This window comes from Oryctolagus cuniculus, chromosome 12, assembly GCF_964237555.1.
Source record: "Oryctolagus cuniculus chromosome 12, mOryCun1.1, whole genome shotgun sequence".
NCBI classification, from domain to species: Eukaryota; Metazoa; Chordata; class Mammalia; order Lagomorpha; family Leporidae; genus Oryctolagus; species Oryctolagus cuniculus.
This window is the reverse complement of record NC_091443.1, coordinates 96,371,049-96,389,649: the sequence shown is the minus strand read 5'-3', so window position 1 is coordinate 96,389,649 and position 18,601 is coordinate 96,371,049. Positions and strand designations below refer to the sequence as shown.

General features: G+C 39.4%; 1 long non-coding RNA gene across 1 annotated transcript in view; it reads left to right on the top strand.

Annotated features, from left to right (window-relative positions):
• LOC103346435 (neuroblastoma breakpoint family member 4) overlaps positions 1 to 18,601 on the top strand; it is a 1,612,367-nt gene that overhangs the window by 738,227 nt on the left and 855,539 nt on the right. The window lies entirely within an intron of this gene.

Genomic DNA, 18,601 nt, shown 5'->3' with positions numbered 1-18,601 from the left:
GTTTATTCCTAGTCTGGAGCATCATGTTGTTCCCTAATCTGCCATCTTGGAATCTCTCTCCTTCACTGATTTGTGAATGTTGAACCATCCTTGCATACCAGGGATAAATTCCACTTGGTCTGTGTGAAAGATCTTTCTGATATGTTGTTGGATTAGATTACCTAGTATTTTGCTGGGATTTTTACATCTATGTTCTTCAGAGATATTGGTCTATAGTTCACTTTCTCTATTGTATCTTGTTCTGGTTTAGGATTTAAGGTGACGCTGGCTTCATGGAAGGAGTTTGGGAGGATTCCCTACCTTCCAATTTTGTCAAATAGTTTGAGTAGAATTGGAATTAGATCTTTGAATGTTTGGTAGAATTCAGCAGTGAAGCCATTTGTTCCTGGGCGTTTCTTTGTTGGGAGGGTCTTTATTACTGATTCAATTTCCATCTTGGTATTGGTCTGTTTACATTTTCTATGTCTTCATTGCTCAAATTTGGTTGGTTGTATGTGTCCAAGAATCTATCCAATTCTAGCTTTCCAATTTGTGGGGCATATAGCTCATTATTGTAATTCTTTTTTTTTTATTTTTTGGACAGGCAGAGTGGACAGTGAGAGAGAGAGACAGAGAGAAAGGTCTTCCTTTCCCGTTGGTTCACCCTCCAATGGCCGCCATGGCTGGCGTGCTGCGGCCAGCACACCGTGCTGATCCGATGGCAGGAGCCAGGTACTTATCCTGGTCTCCCATGAGGTGCAGGGCCCAAGCACTTGGGCCATCCTCCACTGCACTCCCTGGCCACAGCAGAGAGCTGGCCTGGAAGAGGGGCAACCAGGACAGAATCTGGCACCCCAACCGGGACTAGAACCCGGTGTGCCGGCACCACAAGGTAGAAGATTAGCCTAGTGAGCCGCGGCGCTGGCCTCCCTCTTTTTTATTGGATAGTTGAGCTAATGGTATATCAATTTTGTTTATTTTTTCAAAACCACCTCTTCATTTCACTGATCTTTTATATTTTTTGTTTCAATTTTGTTTATTTTTCTATAATTTTTATTATTTCTTACCTGCTACTAATTTTGGGTTTATTTGTTGTTTTTCTAGGTCTTCAAGATGCATGGATAGCTCATTTATTTGGTACCTTTCCAAATTCTTGATGTAGGCACCAATTGCTATAAATGTCCTTTTTTTTTTGACAGGCAGAGTGGACAGTGAGAGAGAGACAGAGAGAAAGGTCTTCCTTTTCCATTGGTTTACCCACTAATGGCTGTTGCGGCCAGCGCATTGCAGCCGGTGTACCACACTGATCCGAAGCCAGGAGCCATGTGCTTCTCCTGGTTTCCCATGTGGGTGCAGGGCCCAAGGACTTGGGCCATCCTCCACTGTACTCCTGGGCTACAGCAAAGAGCTAGACTGGAAGAGGAGCAACTGGGACAGAGTCTGGCGCCCCAACCGGGACTAGAACCTGGGGTGCCAGCGCCGAAGGCAGAGGATTAGCCTATTGAGCCAGGGGGCCAGCCAAATGTCCTTCTTAACACTGCTTTTTGTTGTCTCATGTTTTGATATGATATATTGTCATTTTCAGAAAATTTTTGATTTCTCTTGATTGCTTCTATGACCCACTGTTCATTCAGTAATATGTTATTCAGTCTCTTTATGTTTGCATACTTTCTCAAAACTCTTTTATTTAAACACTTTTTAAAATTTTATTTGACAGAGTTAGAGAGACAGAGAGAAAGGTCTTCCTTCTGTTGGTTCACCCCCAAATAGCCGTTATGGTTGGAGCTGTGCCAATCCAAAGCCAGGAGCCAGGTGCTTCCTCCTGGTCTCCCAAGCAGATGCAGAAGCCCAAGCCATTGACATTTCTTTTAAATAGCCAAGTGCCCTTAATTGGGTGCATATACATTTATGATAGTCACATCTTCCTATTGAACTGATCCTTTAATCATCACATAGTGCATTTCTTGTCTCTTTTAAATTTTTTTTTGTGTTAAAGCCTTTTTTGGTCTGATTTTAGGTTGGCTATATGTGCTCATTTTTGCTTTCCATTTGCATGAAATACTCTTTTCTTTCCTTTCACTTCCAGCCTTCATATTTCTTTGTTGGTGAGGTGTGTTTCTTGTAGGCAGAAATAGATGAGTCTTATTGTTTTTTTAAAACACATTCAGCCAGTTTGTATCATTTAATTGGAGAATTTAGGCCATTTACATTCAAGGTGACTATTGATAAGTAATGACTTGGCCCTGCCATTTTCCCAAAAATATTTCTATTGTTGGCTTTGGATTTCCTTTGTACTTTTACTAGGAGATTTTCTGCCTTCCCGTTCTTTCATCGTGATGACTACATTTCTGTGTTTCTGTGTGTAGCACATCCTTAAGCATCTTTTTTAGGCTGGATGAGTGGTGACAAATTCTTTCAATTTCTATTTGTTGTGGAAGGTCTTTATTTTGCCTTCATTCATTATTGAGAGCTTTGCAGAGTACAGTGTTCTGGGTTGACACTTTTTGTCTCTTAAGACTTAGACTATATCTCGCCACTCTCTCCTAGTCTGTAGGATTTCTGATGAGAAGTCAGCTGTGAGTCTCATTGGAGATCTCTGAAAGCAATCTGACATTTCTTTTGTGCACATTTTAGAATCTTTTCTTTAGGTTTTGCTGTGGAAAGTTTGACTACAATGTACCATGATGAAGAACTATTCTGGTCATATCTATTAGTTCTGTGTGCTTCCTGTATTGGACTTCATATTTTTCCTCCAATTAGAGAAGTTTTCTGTTATTTTTCCCCACCAGGTTGTCCTTCATTAAGCCATCTTATTTTTATTTAAATTTTTAATTTATATAATTGAACAAATTGTACGTATTTCATACATACAATTTTAAGAACATAATGACACATCTCACCACATCCTGCCTTCCTCCCTTCCTCCCTCCCTCTTTCCCACCCTTCTTCATTTCTTATTTTTCTTTATTTTTTGTGATAATATACTTTTTGTTTTGTAAGCAAGTTTTTTTTTTTAATTTTTTAACTTTTATTTAATGAATATAAATTTCCAAAGTACAGCTTATGGATTACAATGGCTTCCCTCCCACCAGCAACCCTCCCCTTTCCCACTCCCTCTCCCCTTCCATTGACATCAAGATTCATTTTCAATTCTCTTTATATACAGAAGATCAGTTTAGCATACATTAAGTAAAGATTTCAACAGTTTGCCCCCCCATAGAAACACAAAGTGAAAAATACTGTTTGAGTACTCGTTATAGCATTAAATCACACTGTATAGCACGTTAAGGACAGAGATCCTACATGAGGAGTAAGTGCACAGTGACTCCTGTTGTTGACTTAACAAATTGACACTCTTGTTTATGGCATCAGAAATCACCCTAGGCTCTTGTCATAGTTGTCAAGGCTATGGAAGCCTTTTGAGTTCACTGACTCTGATCATATTTAGGCAAGGTTGTAGTCAGAATGAAAGTTCTCTCCTCCCTTCGGAGAAAGGTACCTCCTTCTTTGATGACCTGTTCTTTCCACTGGGATCTCACTCACGGAGATCTTTCATTTAGGTCATTTTTTTTTTTTTGCTAGAGTGTCTTGGCTTTCCATGCCTGAAATACTCTCATGGGCTTTTCAGCTGGATTCACATGCCTTAAGGGCTGATTCAGAGGCCAGAGTGCTATTTAGGACATCTGCCATTCTATGAGTCTGCTGTGTATCTCACTTCCCATGTTGGATCGTTCTCTCCCTTTTTGATTCTATCAGTTAATATTTGCAGACACTAGTCTTGTTTATGTAATCCCTTTGGCTCTTAGACCTATCATTATGATCAATTGTGAACAGAAATTGATCACTTGGACTAGTGAGATAGCATTGGTACATGCCGCCTTCATGGGATTGACTTGGAATCCCCTGGTATGTTTCTAACTCTACTGTTTGGGGCAAGTCAGTTTGAGCATGTCCAAAATTGCACATCTCTTTCCCTCTCTTATTCCCATTCTTGTATTTACCAGCAATCACTTTTCAGTTAAGTTTTAGCACTTAAGAATAATTGTATGTTGATTACAGTATTCAACCAAAAGTATTAAGTAGAACAAGCAAAAAAATACTAAGAGGGATAACGTATTAAGTTGTTCATCAACAGTCAGGGCAAGGGCTGATCAAGTCACCGTTTCTCATAGTGTTCATTTCACTTCAACAGGTTTCCTTTTTGGTGCTCAGGTAGTTGTCACCGATCAGGGAGAACATATGGTATTTGTCCCTTTGGGACTGGCTTATTTCACTCAGCATAATGTTTTCCAAATTCCTAACAGGGATCACTTTTCAGTTAAAATTTTAACACCTAAGAATAATTGTGTGTTAATTATAGAGTTCAACCAATAGTACTAGAACAAAAAAAATACAAACATGGATAAAAAATTACATTGTACATCAACAGTCAGGACAAGAGCTGATCAAGTCACTGTTTCTCATAGTGTCCAATTCACGTCAACAGGTTTCCCCTTTGGTGCTCAGTTAGTTGTTGTCGATTAGGGAGACCATATGATATTTGTCTCTTTGCGACTGGCTTAGATCACTCAGCATGATGTTTTCCAGACTCCTCCATCTTGTTGCAAATGACTGGGTTTCATTATTTTTGACTGCTGTATAGTATTCTATAGAGTACATGCCCCATACTTTCTTTATTCAGTCTACTGTTGATGGGCATTTGGTTGGTTCCAGGTCTTAGCTATTGTGAATTGAGCTGCAATAAACATTAATGTGCAGACAGCTTTTTTGTTTGCCAATTTAATTTCCTTTGGGTAAATTGCAAGGAGTGGGATGGCTGGGTTGAATGGTAGGGTTATATTCAGGTTTCTGAGGAATCTCCAGACTGACTTCCATAGTGGCTTAACCAGTTTGAATTCCCACTAACAGTGGGTTAGTGTCCCTTTATCCCTAAATCCTCTCCAGCATCTATTGTTGGTAGATTTCTGAATGTGAGCCATTCTAACTGGGGTGAGGTGAAACCTCATTGTGGTTTTGATTTGCATTTCCCTGATTGCTAGTGATCTTGAACATTTTTTCATGTGTCTGTTGGCCATTTGAATTTCCTCTTTTGTAAAATGTCTATTGAGGTCCTTGGCCCATCTCTTAAGTGGGTTGTTTGTTTTGATGTTGTGGAGTTTCTTGATCTCTTTGTAGATTCTGGTTATTAACCCTTTATCTGTTGCATAGTTTGCAAATATTTTTTCCCATTCTGTGGGTTGCCTCTTCACTCTCCTGTTTCTTTTAAGTACAGAAACTTCTCAATTTGATGCAATCACAAATGTTAATTTTGGCTTTGACTGCCTGTGCTTCTGGGGTATTTTCCAAGAAGTCTTTGCCAGTACCTATATCTTGCAGGTTTTCCCCAATGCTCTCTAATAATTTGATGGTGTCAGGTTGTAGATTTAAGTCTTTAATCCATGTTGAGTGAATTTTTGTGTAAGGTGAAAGGTAGGCATCTTGCTTCATGCTTCTGCATGTGGAAATCCAATTTTCCCAGCACCATTTATTGAATAGACTGTCCTTACTCCAGGGATTGGTTGTGGATCCATGATCAAATATAAGTTGGCTGTAGATGTTTGGATTGATTTCTGGTGTTTCTATTCTGTTCCATTGGTCTATCCATCTGTTTTTGCACCAGTACCATGCTGTTTTGATAACAACTGCCCTGTAGTATGTCCTGAAATCTGGTATTGTGATGCCTTCGACTTTGTTTTTGTTGTACAAGATTGCTTTAGCTATTCGAGGTCTCCTGTGTCTCCATATGAATTTCAGCATCATTTTTTCCAGATCTGAGAAGAAGGTCTTCGGTATCTTGATTGGTATTTCATTGAATGTATAAATTGCTTTTGGGAGAATGGACATTTTGATGATATTGATTCTTCCAATCCATGAGCAAGGAAGATTTTTCCATTTCTTGGTATCCTCATCTATTTCTTTCTTTAAGGTTTTGTAATTTTCATCGTAGAGATCTTTAACATCCTTGGTTAAGTTTATTCCAAGGTATTTGATTGTTTTTGTAGCTATTGTGAATGGGATTGATCTTAGAAGTTCTTTCTCAGCCATGGTATTGCCTGTGTATACAAAGGCTGTTGATTTTTGTGCACTGATTTTATATTCTGCTACTTTGCCAAACTCTTCTCTGAGTTCCAATAGTCTCTTAGTAGAGTTCTTTGGATCCGCTAAATAAAGAATCATATCATCTGCAAAGAGGGATAGTTTGAGTTCTTCCTTCCCAATTTGTATCCCTTTAATTTCTTTTTCTTGCCTAATAGCTCTGGCTAAAGCTTCCAGAACTATATTGAATAGCAGTGGTGAGAGTGGGCATCCCTGTCTGGTACCACATCTCAGTGGAAATGCTTCCAACTTTTCCCCATTCAATAGGATGTTGGCCATGGGTTTTTCATATATTGCTTTGATTGTATTGAGGAATGTTCCTTCCATACCCAGTTTGCTTAGAGTTTTCATCATGAAAGAGTGTTGTATTTTATCAAATGCCTTCTTGGCATCTATTGAGATAATCATATGGTTTTACTTCTGCAGTCTTTTAAATGTGGTGTATCACATTGATTATTTTCCACACATTGAACCATCCCTGCATACCAGGGATAAATCTTGGTCTGGGTGGATGGTTTTTCTGATGTGTTGTTGCATTCTATTGGCCAGAATTTTATTGAGGATTTTTGCATCTATGTTCATCAGGGATATTGGTCTGTAATTGTCTTTCAATGCTGCATCTTTTTCTGGCTTAGGAATTAAGGTGATTCTGGCTTCATAGAAAGAATTTGGGAGGATTCCCTCTTTTTCGATTGTTCTGAATAGTTTGGGAAGAATTGGAGTCAGTTCTTCTTTAAATGTCTGGTAGAATTCAGCAGTGAATCCGTCTGGTCCTGGGCTTTTCTTTGTTGGGAGGGCCTTTATTACTGTTTCAATTTCTGTCTCAGTTATGGGTCTGTTTAGGTTTTCTATGTCTTTGTGGTTCAATTTAGGTAGGTTGCACAAGTCCAGGAATCTATCCATTTCTGATAGGTTTCCCTGTTTGCTGGCATACAAGTCCTTGTAGTAATTTCTGATGATTCTTTCTATTTCTGTGGTGTCTGTTGGTACGTTTCCTTTTTCATCTCTGATTTTATTGATTTGGGTCTTTTCTTTTTTTAGTTAGTTGGGCCAATGGGGTGTCAATTTTGTTTATTTTTTCAAAAAACCAGCTCCTCATTTGGCTGATTTTTTGTAATGTATTTTTTGGATTAAATCCAGTTGATTTCTTCTCTGATTTTAATTATTTCTCTTCTCCTACTAGATTTGGTTCTGGTTTGCTGCAGGTTTTCTAGATCCATGAGATGCATTGAAAGCTCATCTATTTGGTGCCTTTCCAATTTCTTGATGTAGGCACCTATTGATACAAACTTTCCTCTTAACACTGCTTTTGCTGTATCCCATAAGTTTTGGTATGTTGTGCTGTTATCCTCATTTACTTCCAGAAAATTTTTGATTTCTTTTTTCATTTCTTCTATGACCTATTTTTCATTCAGGAGCATGTTATTCAATCTCCATGTGTTTGCATGTGCTCTAGGGATTCCTGAATTGCTAATTTCCAACTTCATTCCTTTATGGTCTGAGAAGCTGCATGGTATGATTCTAATTCTTTTGAATTTGCTGAGACTTGCTTTATGGCCTAGTATGTGGTCAATCCTAGAGAAGGTTCCATGTACTGCTGAGAAAATGCAAATGCTTTATGTGTAGGATGAAAAGTTCTGTAGATATCTGTTAGATCCATTTGGGCTATAGTGTCGTTTAAATCTACTGTATCCTTGTTGATCTTCTGTCCTGTTGATCTGTGTGTTTCTGAGAGTGGAGTATTGAAGTCCCCCAGTACTATTGTATTGGGGTCTAAGTCTCCCTTTAAGTCCCTTAACAGATCTTTTAAATAAACTGATGCCCTGTAATTAGGTGCATATACATTGATAATCGTTATATCTTCCTGTTGAATTGATCCCTTGATCATTATATAGTGCCCCTCTTTGTCTCTCCTAACAGATTTTTTGGTAAAGTTTATGTTGTCTGATATTAAGATGGCTACGCCTGCTCTTTTTTCATTTCTGTTGGCATGGTATATCTTTTTCCAGCCTTTCACTTTCAGTCTGTATGCATCTTTGCTGGAAAGATGTGTTTCTTGTAAGCATCAAAATGATGGGTTTTGTTCCTTAACCCAGTCAGCCAATTGGTGTCTTTCAACTGGACAGTTCAGGCCATTAATATTCAATGTGACTATTGATAAGTAGTAACTTTGCCCTGCTATTTGCCAAAGATATTTTCTAATATATGTTTTGAACTTCCTGTGATCTTTTGCTGTGAGGTCTCCTTCGTTTATCTTCTTTCATATTGATGACCGTGTTTCTTTGTTTCTGTGTGTAACACATCTTTAAGCATCTTTTGCAGGGCTAGACGAGTGGCAACAAATTCTTTCAATTTCTGTTTGCTGTGAAAGGTCTTTATTTCACCTTCATTCACAAATGAGAGCTTTCCAGGATATAATATTCTGGGCTGGCAGTTTTTCTCTCTTCGTACCTGTGCTATATCTCACCATTCCCTCCTAGCTTGTAGGGTTTCTGATGAGAAGTCAGCTGTGAGTCTGATTGGAGATCCTCTGAGAGTAATCTGATCTTTCTCTCTTGCACATTTTAGGATCTTTTCTTTATGTTTCACTGCGGTGAGTTTAATTACAACGTGTCATGGTGAGAATCCCTTTTGGTCATGTTTATTAGGGGTTCTACGACTTCCTGTACTAGGATGTCTCCATCCTTCTCCAAACCTGGGAAATTTTCTGCTAGTATCTCACTAAAAAGGCCTTCTAATCCTTTCTCCCTCTCCATGCCTTCAGGAACTCCTAGAACCCGAGTGTTGGGTTTTTTAATAGTATCCTGAAGATTCCTGACAATATTTTTTAGATTTCTAATTTCCTCTTCTTTTCTTTGGTTTGACCGTATCCTTTCCTGTACTCTGTCTTCTACATCTGATATTCCCTCTTCGGCTTCACTCATTCTGTTTTTAAGGCTCTCTAATGTGTTTGTTATTTGATCAATTGAATTCTTCATTTCATTATGATTTCTCATCACTATCACAGTTTCATGTTCTGCTACTTGTTTCATTTCATTTTGATTCCTCCTTAATATTTCATTTTCATGAGAGAGATTTTGTATCTTGTCCATTAAGGATTTCTGTAGTTCAAGAATTTGTTTTTGAGAACTTCTTAATGTTCTTATCAATTTTTTGAGATCCGCTTCTTGCATTTCTTCTATCTCATCATCTTCATAATCTTGAATTGGGGTGTCTACTTCATTTGGGGGTGTCATAGTGTCTTCCTTGTTCTTGTTACCTCGGTTTCTGCATTTGTTTTTTGGCATATTGGAGATATTCTTTGTTTTCTTCTTGTTATACTGTGACTCTAGATTAAGTGGACTGTCTGCTTGTGATGGATCCTTAGAGGCTGTGATGGGTGTGTCCAGAGAGCTCTGTTTGGTTCTTCAGGGTTAAGGGTGTGCCAAAGGTGACTCACCCAGATTGTTCTCCCATTTGCGTTCTCTTTCTCTCTTTTTTCTGACTCAGTTGGGAAGTAATTCCACACAGCTGAGTGGAATTGAGGTTAGCTGATGTATGAAATCTGGCCCCTGTGGGTATTTGTCTGGTTACCCCTGGGACCACACAAAGAGTTTATGTAGCCCTCAGTGTGGTTTCAAATTTCTCAACAGTCTCTCACCAGTTTACCCAAGTTACCGAGTTTGTGTACTCGGTGAGTTCTCTTGCCCTCCCCTCAGATTTTCACAGTCTCAGTTCGTTAGCTCCTCACTTTCACTAAGTCTTAACCTCTTGTTATTTCTCCCCACCAGAGTCAGTTTTTGCTGCTTGGCTAATGGTTGGCGCCTCTTTACATACGTAAAATGGCGCCTGCTCTTTGTCTTGCTCGGCTTTGTAAGGTGAGTGGAGAGAGAGGCTAATGTCCATGCTGGTTCCCCTTATTTGTTTGTTTTCTCTCTCCTCCAGTCCACCTGGTGAACTTTCCCCAGTGGGGCTTTCGTTCCCTCTAGGCTCTTTCTGCCTTTCCCTGCCAATGTCTTGGGTTACCGAGGTTTTTATCTCACCTCCCCTTCCAGCGCTGGCACACAGACACTTGTGGCGTGGCTTCTGCGGCCCGGCTTCTGCGGTGGTGTGGCTTCTGCAGCTTGCCTTCTGTGGCGGCGCGGGTCCCGCGGCTCGGCTTCCATGCAGTGGGCGACCCTGCTCTCCCCGCAGGTCCTCCTTGTCACATCCACTAGATCCGGAAGAGTTTCCTCTGCAATTTTTTCCCTGAGCCTTTTCCTGTGGCTACAGTAACTCCACTTTTACTAAACTATCTTTTCCCGGACTATCGGTGCGCATCCTCACTATTCCGCCATCTTGGCTCCACCACTGAAAACAAGTTTTATCATTAACTGAGGAAGCGCCTAAGGAAACAAACAATGAAGTTCGGCACTTGGCTTATCTAAAACTTATGAGACATAAGAATATCCTCTATTTAATACAATAAAATGTAGTATATCTTTGAGAACAAATTTTACTATTAGCTCTCAAAATACAATCTTTGAGGTCCTGCATGGGAAGTTAGTGTACAATAACTTGTTAATTTAACAACTAACACTCTTATCAATGACTTCAGTGATCACCCAAGGCTCTTGACATGAGCTGCCTAGGCTATGGAAGCCTTTTGAATCCACAAACCCCTTCAATATTTAGACAAATCCATAAGCAATGTGGAAATTCTCTCCTCCCTACAGAGAAAAGTACCACTTTCTTCACTGGGGTCTCACTCACAGAGTTCCTTCATGTAGGACAGTTTTTGTCACAGTATCTTGGCTTTCCATACCTGAAATGTTCTTGTAGGCTTTTCAGTCAGACCAGAATACCCGAAGGGCTGATTCTGAGGTCAGATACTACTTTAAGCAATTGTCATTTCATGAGTCTGATGTATAGACTGCTTCCCGTGTTGGAGCATTCATGCACTTTTAATTCTATCTATTGTTATTACCAAACACTTAATCCTATTTTTTGATCACTTGAACACTTATCCTATCTATATTATCACCTTTTTTGCTCTTTTGGGTTTTATTGGTTTTTTTTTGTTTGTTTTTTTTTGTTTGTTTTTTAGAAATCTTTTATTTAATAAATACAAATTACATAGGTACAGCTTTAGGAATATGGCAATTCTTCCCTCCATACCTCCCCTCCCACCCCTACTCCCATCCCACCTCCTACTCTCCCTCCCATCCCATTTTTCATTCAGATTTATTTTTAATTATCTTTATATGCAGAAGTACAAATATATACTAAGTAAAGATTTCAACAGTTTGCACTCACACAGACACACAAAGTATAAAGCACTGTTTGAAGACAAGTTTTACCATTAATTCTCATAGTACAACTCATTAAGGACAGGTTTCCTACATGGGGAGTAAGTTCACAGTAATTCTTTTTGTTGATTTAATAATTGACACTCTTATTTATGAGGTCAGTGATCACCCGAGTCTCTTGCCAGGAGTTTCCAAGGTGATGGAAGGCTTTTGAGTCCACAAACTCTGTCAGTATTACTTCATTCATTCCATTGTGTTCAAAGAAGATTCGTGGAATGATTTTGAATTTTTTTTAATTTGCTGAGACTTGCTTTATCACCTAGCATGTTGTCTATCCTAGGGAAAGTTCCATTTACAAGTGAGAAGAATGTATATTCTGAATCTGTAGGATGAAAAGTTCTGTAGTTATTGATTAGGTCCATTTAATCTTTAGTGTTGATTAACTCTGTTGTTACTTTGTTGATTTTTCTGTCTGGTTGATCTGTACATTGCTGAAAGACAGGTGTTGGAGTTTTTCATTACTATTGCATTGGAGTCTATATCTCCTTTGATCTATTAACATTTGTTTTAAATAGCCAGGCATCCTGTAATTGGGTACATATAGTTTTATTATAGTACATCATCCTGTTGATCCATTATTCATTACATAGTACCCAAAGTACAGCTTTTGGGTTACAGTGGCTTTTTCCCTCATAACCTCCCTCCTACCCACAAACATCCCATCTCCCTCTCCTTCCCCCATCCCATTCACATCAAGATTCATTTTCAATTCTCTTTATATACAGAAGATCAATTTAGTATATATTAAGTAAAGATTTCAACAGTTTGCACCCACACAGAAACACAAAGTGTAAAGTACTGTTTGAGTACTAGTCATAGCATTAATTCACATTGTACAACACATTAAGGTCAGAGATCCTACATGAGGAATAAGTGCACAGTGACTCCTGTTGTTGACTTAACAAACTGACACTCTTGCTTATGGCGTCAGTAATCACCCTAGGCTCCTGTCATGAGTTGCCAAGGCTATGAAAGCCTTTTGAGTTCGACGACTCCGATCTTATTTAGATAAGGTCATAGTCAAAGTGGAAGTTTTCTCCTCCCTGAACATTTTTTCATGTGTCTGTTGGTCATTTGGATTTTCTCTTTTGATAAATGTCTGTTTAAGTCCTTGGCCCATCTCTTACGTGGATTGTTTGCCTTGTTGTTGAAGAGATTCTTGATCACTTTTTAGATTCTGGATATTAATCCTTTATCAGTTACATAATTTGCAAATATTGCTTCCATTCTGTGAGATGCCTCTTCACTTTCCTGACTGTTTCTTTTGCAGTACAGAAACCTCTCAACTTGATGCAATCTCAGTTGTTAATTTTGCCTTTGGCTGTCTGTGCCTCTGGGGTCTTTTCCAAGAAGTCTTTGCCTGTGCAATACCTTGCAGGGTTGCTCCAATGTTCTCTAATAATTTGATGGTGTCAGGTCATAGATTTAGTTTTTTAATCCATGTTGAGTGGATTTTTGTGTAAGGTGTAAGGTAGTGGTCTTGCTTCATGCTTCTGCATGTCGAGATCCAGTTTTCCCAGCACCATTTGTTCAATAGACTTTGCTCCAGGAGTTGGTTTTAGCTCCTCAATCAAATATAAGCTGGTTGTTGATGTTTGGATTGATTTCTGGTGTTTCTATTCTGTTCCATTGGTCTATCCATCTGTTTTTGTACCAGTCCCATGCTGTTTGATGGGATAACTGCCCTATAATATGTCTTGAAGTCTTGTATTGTGATGCATCCAGCTCTGTTTTTTTTTTTTTGTAAGATTACTTTATCTATTCGAGGTCTCATGTACTTTTATATGAATTTCAGCATCTTTTTTTCTAGATCTGAGATTAATATGTTTGTGTTATGAATAGTATCACATTGAATCTGTAATTTGCTTTTGTATGGATGGACATTTTGATGGTATTGATTCTTCCAATCCATGAACATGGAATATTTTTCCATTTTTTTGTATCTTCTTTTATTTCTTTCTTTAAATTTTATAATTATCATCATAGAGATCTTTGACTTTTTTGGTTAAGTTTATTCCAAGATATTTCATTTTTTGGAAACTATTGTGAATGGGATTGATCTTAGAAGCTCTTTATCAGCCATGACATTATGTATACAAAGGCTGTTGATTTTTGTGTATTGATTTTTTATCCCGCTACTTTACCAAACTCTTCTATGAATTCTAATAATCTCTTAGTGGAGTTCTTTGGATCAACTAACATGCCTTTTGCAAATAGGGATAGTTCGACTTCTTCCTTCCCAATTTGTATGCCTTTCATTTCTTTTTCTTGCCTAATGGTTCTGGCTAAAACTTCCAGTATTATATTGAATAGCAAGGGTGAGAGTGGACATCCCTGTCTGGAACTGGATCTCAGTGGGAATACTTTCAACTTCTCCCCATTCAATAGGATGTTGGCCATGTCTTTGTCATAATTTGCCTTGATTGTGTTGAGGAATATTTCTTCTATACCCAATTTGCTAAGAGTTTTCATCATGAAAGGGTGTTGCATTTTGTCAAATGCTTTCTCTGCATCTATCGAGATAATCATATATTTTTTATTCAGCAGTTTGTTAATGTGGTGTATCACATTTATTGATTTACAAATGTTGAACCAACCTTGCAGGATATAATATCTGGGATGACAGATTTTTCTCTTAGTACTTGTGTTATATCTTGCCATTCCCTCCTAGCCTGTAGGGTTTCTTTTTCTTTTTTTTTTAAGGGAGGGTTTTATTGGGGAAAACCCAGCAGACTGGAGGGAAGGGGCAAAGAGGGAAAAAGAGAGAAGGAGAGTGTAGAGAGAGAAAGATAGGAGAGGAGCTAGCAAGGAGAGAAGAGAGAGAGCAGAGAGAAGAGAGACAAGAGGGGGGAGTGTAGGGTTTCTTATGAGAAGTCTGCTGTGAGTCTAATTGGAGATCCTCTGAGAGTAATCTGGCATTTCTCTTGCACATTTGAGAAACTTGTCTTTATGTTTCACTGTGGTGAGTTTGATTACAATGTGTCCTGGTGAGGATCTTTTCTGGTCATGTTTATTGGGAGTTCTATGTGCTTCCTGTACTTGGACGTCTTTCTTTCTCCAAACCCAGTTAGTTTTCTGTTAGTATGTCACTAAAAAGGCCTTCTAGTCCTTTCTCTCTCTCATGCCTTTAGGAACTCCTAGAACCCGAATGCTGGTTTTTTTTAATAGCATCCTGTAAATTCCCAACAATATTTTTTAGATTTCTAATTTCCTCTTCTTGTCTTTGGTTTGACTGTATACTATCCTATGCTCTGTCTTCTAACTCCAATGTTCTCTCTTCTGCCTCACTGATTCTGTTTTTAAGGCTCTCAAATGTGTCTTTTATTTGTTCTATTGAATTCTTCATTTCATTTTGATTTCAATATCAATTTCATGGTCTATTAATTTCTCATTTCATTTTGATTCCTCCTTAAGATTTCATTTTCACGAGAGAGATTTTCTGTCATGTCTTGCATGGATTTCAGTAGTTCATGCATTTGTTTTTGATTACTTCTACATATTCTTATCAATTTTTTGAGTTCTATTTCTTACATTTCTTTTACCTCATCATCTTCATAATCTTGTATTGAAGTGTCATGTTCTTTTGGGAGTGTCATGTTGTCTTCCTTATTCTTGTTTCCTCAGTTGTTGCATTTGTTGTTCGGCATTTGTGGGGATATTCATTGGTTTCTTCTTTTTTTTTTTTTTCTACTGTGGCAGCTTTTTTCATTGTACTACACTCTGTAGGTAAGTGGACTGCCTGCTCTCAGTGAATCTCTGGAGGCTTGTGGTGAGTGTAGCCAGTGAGCTCTGTTCAGTTCTTCAGAGTTAAGGGTGTGGCTAAGGTGACACACCCAGATTTGGCGTGGTAACTCCCTCTCTCTCTCTCTCTTTTTAATCAGAAGGGAGGTAATTCTGCTCAGCTGAGCTCTTCTTGATGGTGATCAGTGCCTGAGTGCTAGCCCCAGTGGGTATATTTCTCTGCTCTGTCCCAAGGACCACACAAAGGATCTGTGCAGTCCTCAGTGTAAGTCAGATTCCACAGCAATGTCTCTCACCGGCTAGCCAGTGCTGCCCCAGCTTGTGGCAACTCCGACCGAGACTACTCAAAGTCACCCTCACTGTGAGTTCTCCACACACCCTGTTTTTTTTTTTTCCACAGTCCCATTTCAGAAGCTCCACACAGTCACTAGGTCTTAGTCTCCTGTTATTACTCCCCACGAGAGTCAGGTTTTTCTGCTCAGCTGATTGCTGGGCACAGCCTAGAACTGGCACAGCTGTTACATATGTCTAAAATGGTGCCCACTCTACGGGCTCATACACCTTTGTAAGGTGACTGGAGAAAGTATCTGTATCTGTACCAATCGTATCTGTACAATCCCTTTTATTTTTTCTCTCCTCTAGTTAGGGTGGTGTACTTTCCCCCATGGGGTCTTCAGCCTCGTTACCTCTAGGCTCTTCCTGCCACTTTTCCACCAGTGTCTCAGGCTACTGCAGTCTCATCTCAACTCACTTTCCAGCGCTGGTGAAGATGCTCTCGGCTGCTGGGCACCCATGTCATCCATGTAGGTCCCCTGTGTCCCTCTAATTATGAAAGAGTTTCCTCTGCTGTTTTTTTCCCTAACTCTTCCCTGAAACTACACTATCTCCACTTTTATTAAGCTATCTACTCCTGGACTAGATCAGTAAGCTCCCTCCCTATTCCACCATCTTGGAACCTCCTGGTCCTTGATATAATCATATATTCAGAGTCACTTTCTTCTCACTTTCGTTATCAGGAAATATAGTTCTGGAGCCTCATCTGGGAGCTAGTAGTAATTGTGATAAGAATGGAATATTAGATGTATAAATTTTAAGTAACTAAACCTCTGGGCAAGTTATTCTTACAGCCAATCAATCTTTGTTTTTTTTTTTTTTTTTTTTTTTTTTTGGACAGGCAGAGTTAGTGAGCGAGAGAGACAGAGAGAAAGGTCTTCCTTTCTGTTGGTTCTCCCCTCAAATGGCCACTATGGCCAGTGCGCTGTGGCTGGAGCACTGCACCGATCCGAAGCCAGGAGCCAGGTGCTTCCTCCTGGTCTCCCATGTGGGTGCAGGGCCCAAGCACTTGGGCCATCTTCCACTGCCCTCCCAGGCCACAGCAGAGAGCTTGGACTGGAAGAGGATCAACCGGGACAGAATCTGGCACCCCAACCGGGACTAGAACCCGGGGTGCTGGCGCCACAGGTGGCAGATTAGCCACGTGAGCCGCAGCGCCAGCCATAACCATTCTTTACCACGTAAAGAAGGGAATCATATGTATTGGTGGGACCGGTTATTCTAATATTGAGAATTACTATGACATTCAGAGACCTAGTCATCTTACTGCCAGTAACTTTAGAACATTTTAAATCAATTTGGCTTTTATAAAAGACAAATTTATTTATTTATTTGAAAGTCATGGAACAGAGATATAAAGAGAGAGAGACTGATTCATTCCCCGAATACAAAAGGGCTCTAGCAGCTAGATCTGGGGGAGGCCAAAGCCAGGAGCCAGGAACTCTATCCTCTTCTCCCACCTGAGTGTTAGAGGCTGTTCCATGTTTAATTTATATTTATAAAAAAAATGAAAGATAAAAAATCCACAAAAACCAGAAAGGCTTCAATATCCAAATAACAAAAGACCAACGTCTAAAAATGTTGAATCTTCTCTTTTTGATTCTATCTGGGTAATTGTTTTAAATTTCTTTTAAAAACTACATTTGCTTTTATCAGGTAAAAAGTATGTGGGAAATTGTAGTATCTCTCTTTCAATATTTTGTATGCCTGCTCTTAGGATTGATTATGCCAGTTTCTCAAATTAAGTCTCAAACTAGAATGCCCTTGAGGATGCTTCCATAGAGCTCGTTTGACCTAACTAATTCTACATTTGTATTGTTTAATTTTGATATGTAACCAGAGTCCTAATCAGAGTCCACAGCAAAGAATGTAGTTTTAATATTGGAGTTTGCTGTTACACTTGTGTGCACTCAATGGTTTTTTTCTCACAGTGTTGAGTGTAGTAATTATCAAGTATTCAGACATTTTCATTGCTAAAAACATGCCACAGCATGATTCTTCATTCTACTAATGGTGGATATTTAGGTTGTTTCGAAGTTTTTACCCCTGGACACAATGTGGCCATTGGTCTTCATTGTTTGGGCATAGGAGCAAGCATGTCTATAGATTGCACCAGGACTGGAGTTCTGGGTTCCTGGGTTAGAGCAGTGCAAGCATTTTTGGTTAGGGTTAAAAATGTGTAAAGCCAGATATGCATTCTAGGCAATGATAATAAAAAAAAATGAAGTAAATTGCAATAATGTGATGGATTAATAGATTCAGGGTTCAGTGACAAGGACATTATCAGTGTGGTGTCTAAACACATCTTGCACATCTCATGCAATCTTGTGGTCTTCACACATCTCTTCAGGAAAGAACTGGCTGGCACAGCTGGCTTCCAGCTAGGCAGAGGGATCCAACCACTCCATCTGTATGTGCATTTCACAGGGACATTCTTGTGCTTTGGGCCCTCTAAAACCAGAAGACAAGAGTCTGTGGAGAATTGGGGTGGGAGGGTAGAGTCCTCAGGCACTGGGACTTGGAGAGTATCGGTAAAAATGCAGAGTCTGCAGCACCAGGGGAAGACAGCAGGGCTGCATGGCTATTTTGTGGAAAGAAAGAGGCTGAGGGATGGAGACCAGAGTGAGGGGTGATCACAGATTTGAATGAGATGGAGGTCAGAAAGAAGGACAGACATTTTTGCCCAGGGAGGAAAATATTTGATATTTACCTCACCATCCTTATCCCTCCCCAATTTCCATATCCTATCTCTCTATCCTCCTTCTGCTTCCCCCTTGGCTCATCAGATCAGAGAGGGGGTGGCATGATCCAAGTGTGTGTGTGGACTCTCATATGAATAGGTGCAAATACTAACCTCTAAAGTCTTAGTATTAGGAGTGGCATCTTTTGAGAGTTCATCAAATCATCAGGGCAGAGCCCTCATGAATATTATTAGTTCTCTTAAAAAAGTAGGCTACCAGGAGCTACCTTGACCTGCTATCATGTGAGGATATACACTGAAGAAACCATTTATACCAGGAAAGGAGCCCTCATCAAATAACACAGACCTCCCAGCAGTGGACAGTGAGAGAGAGAGACAGAGAGAA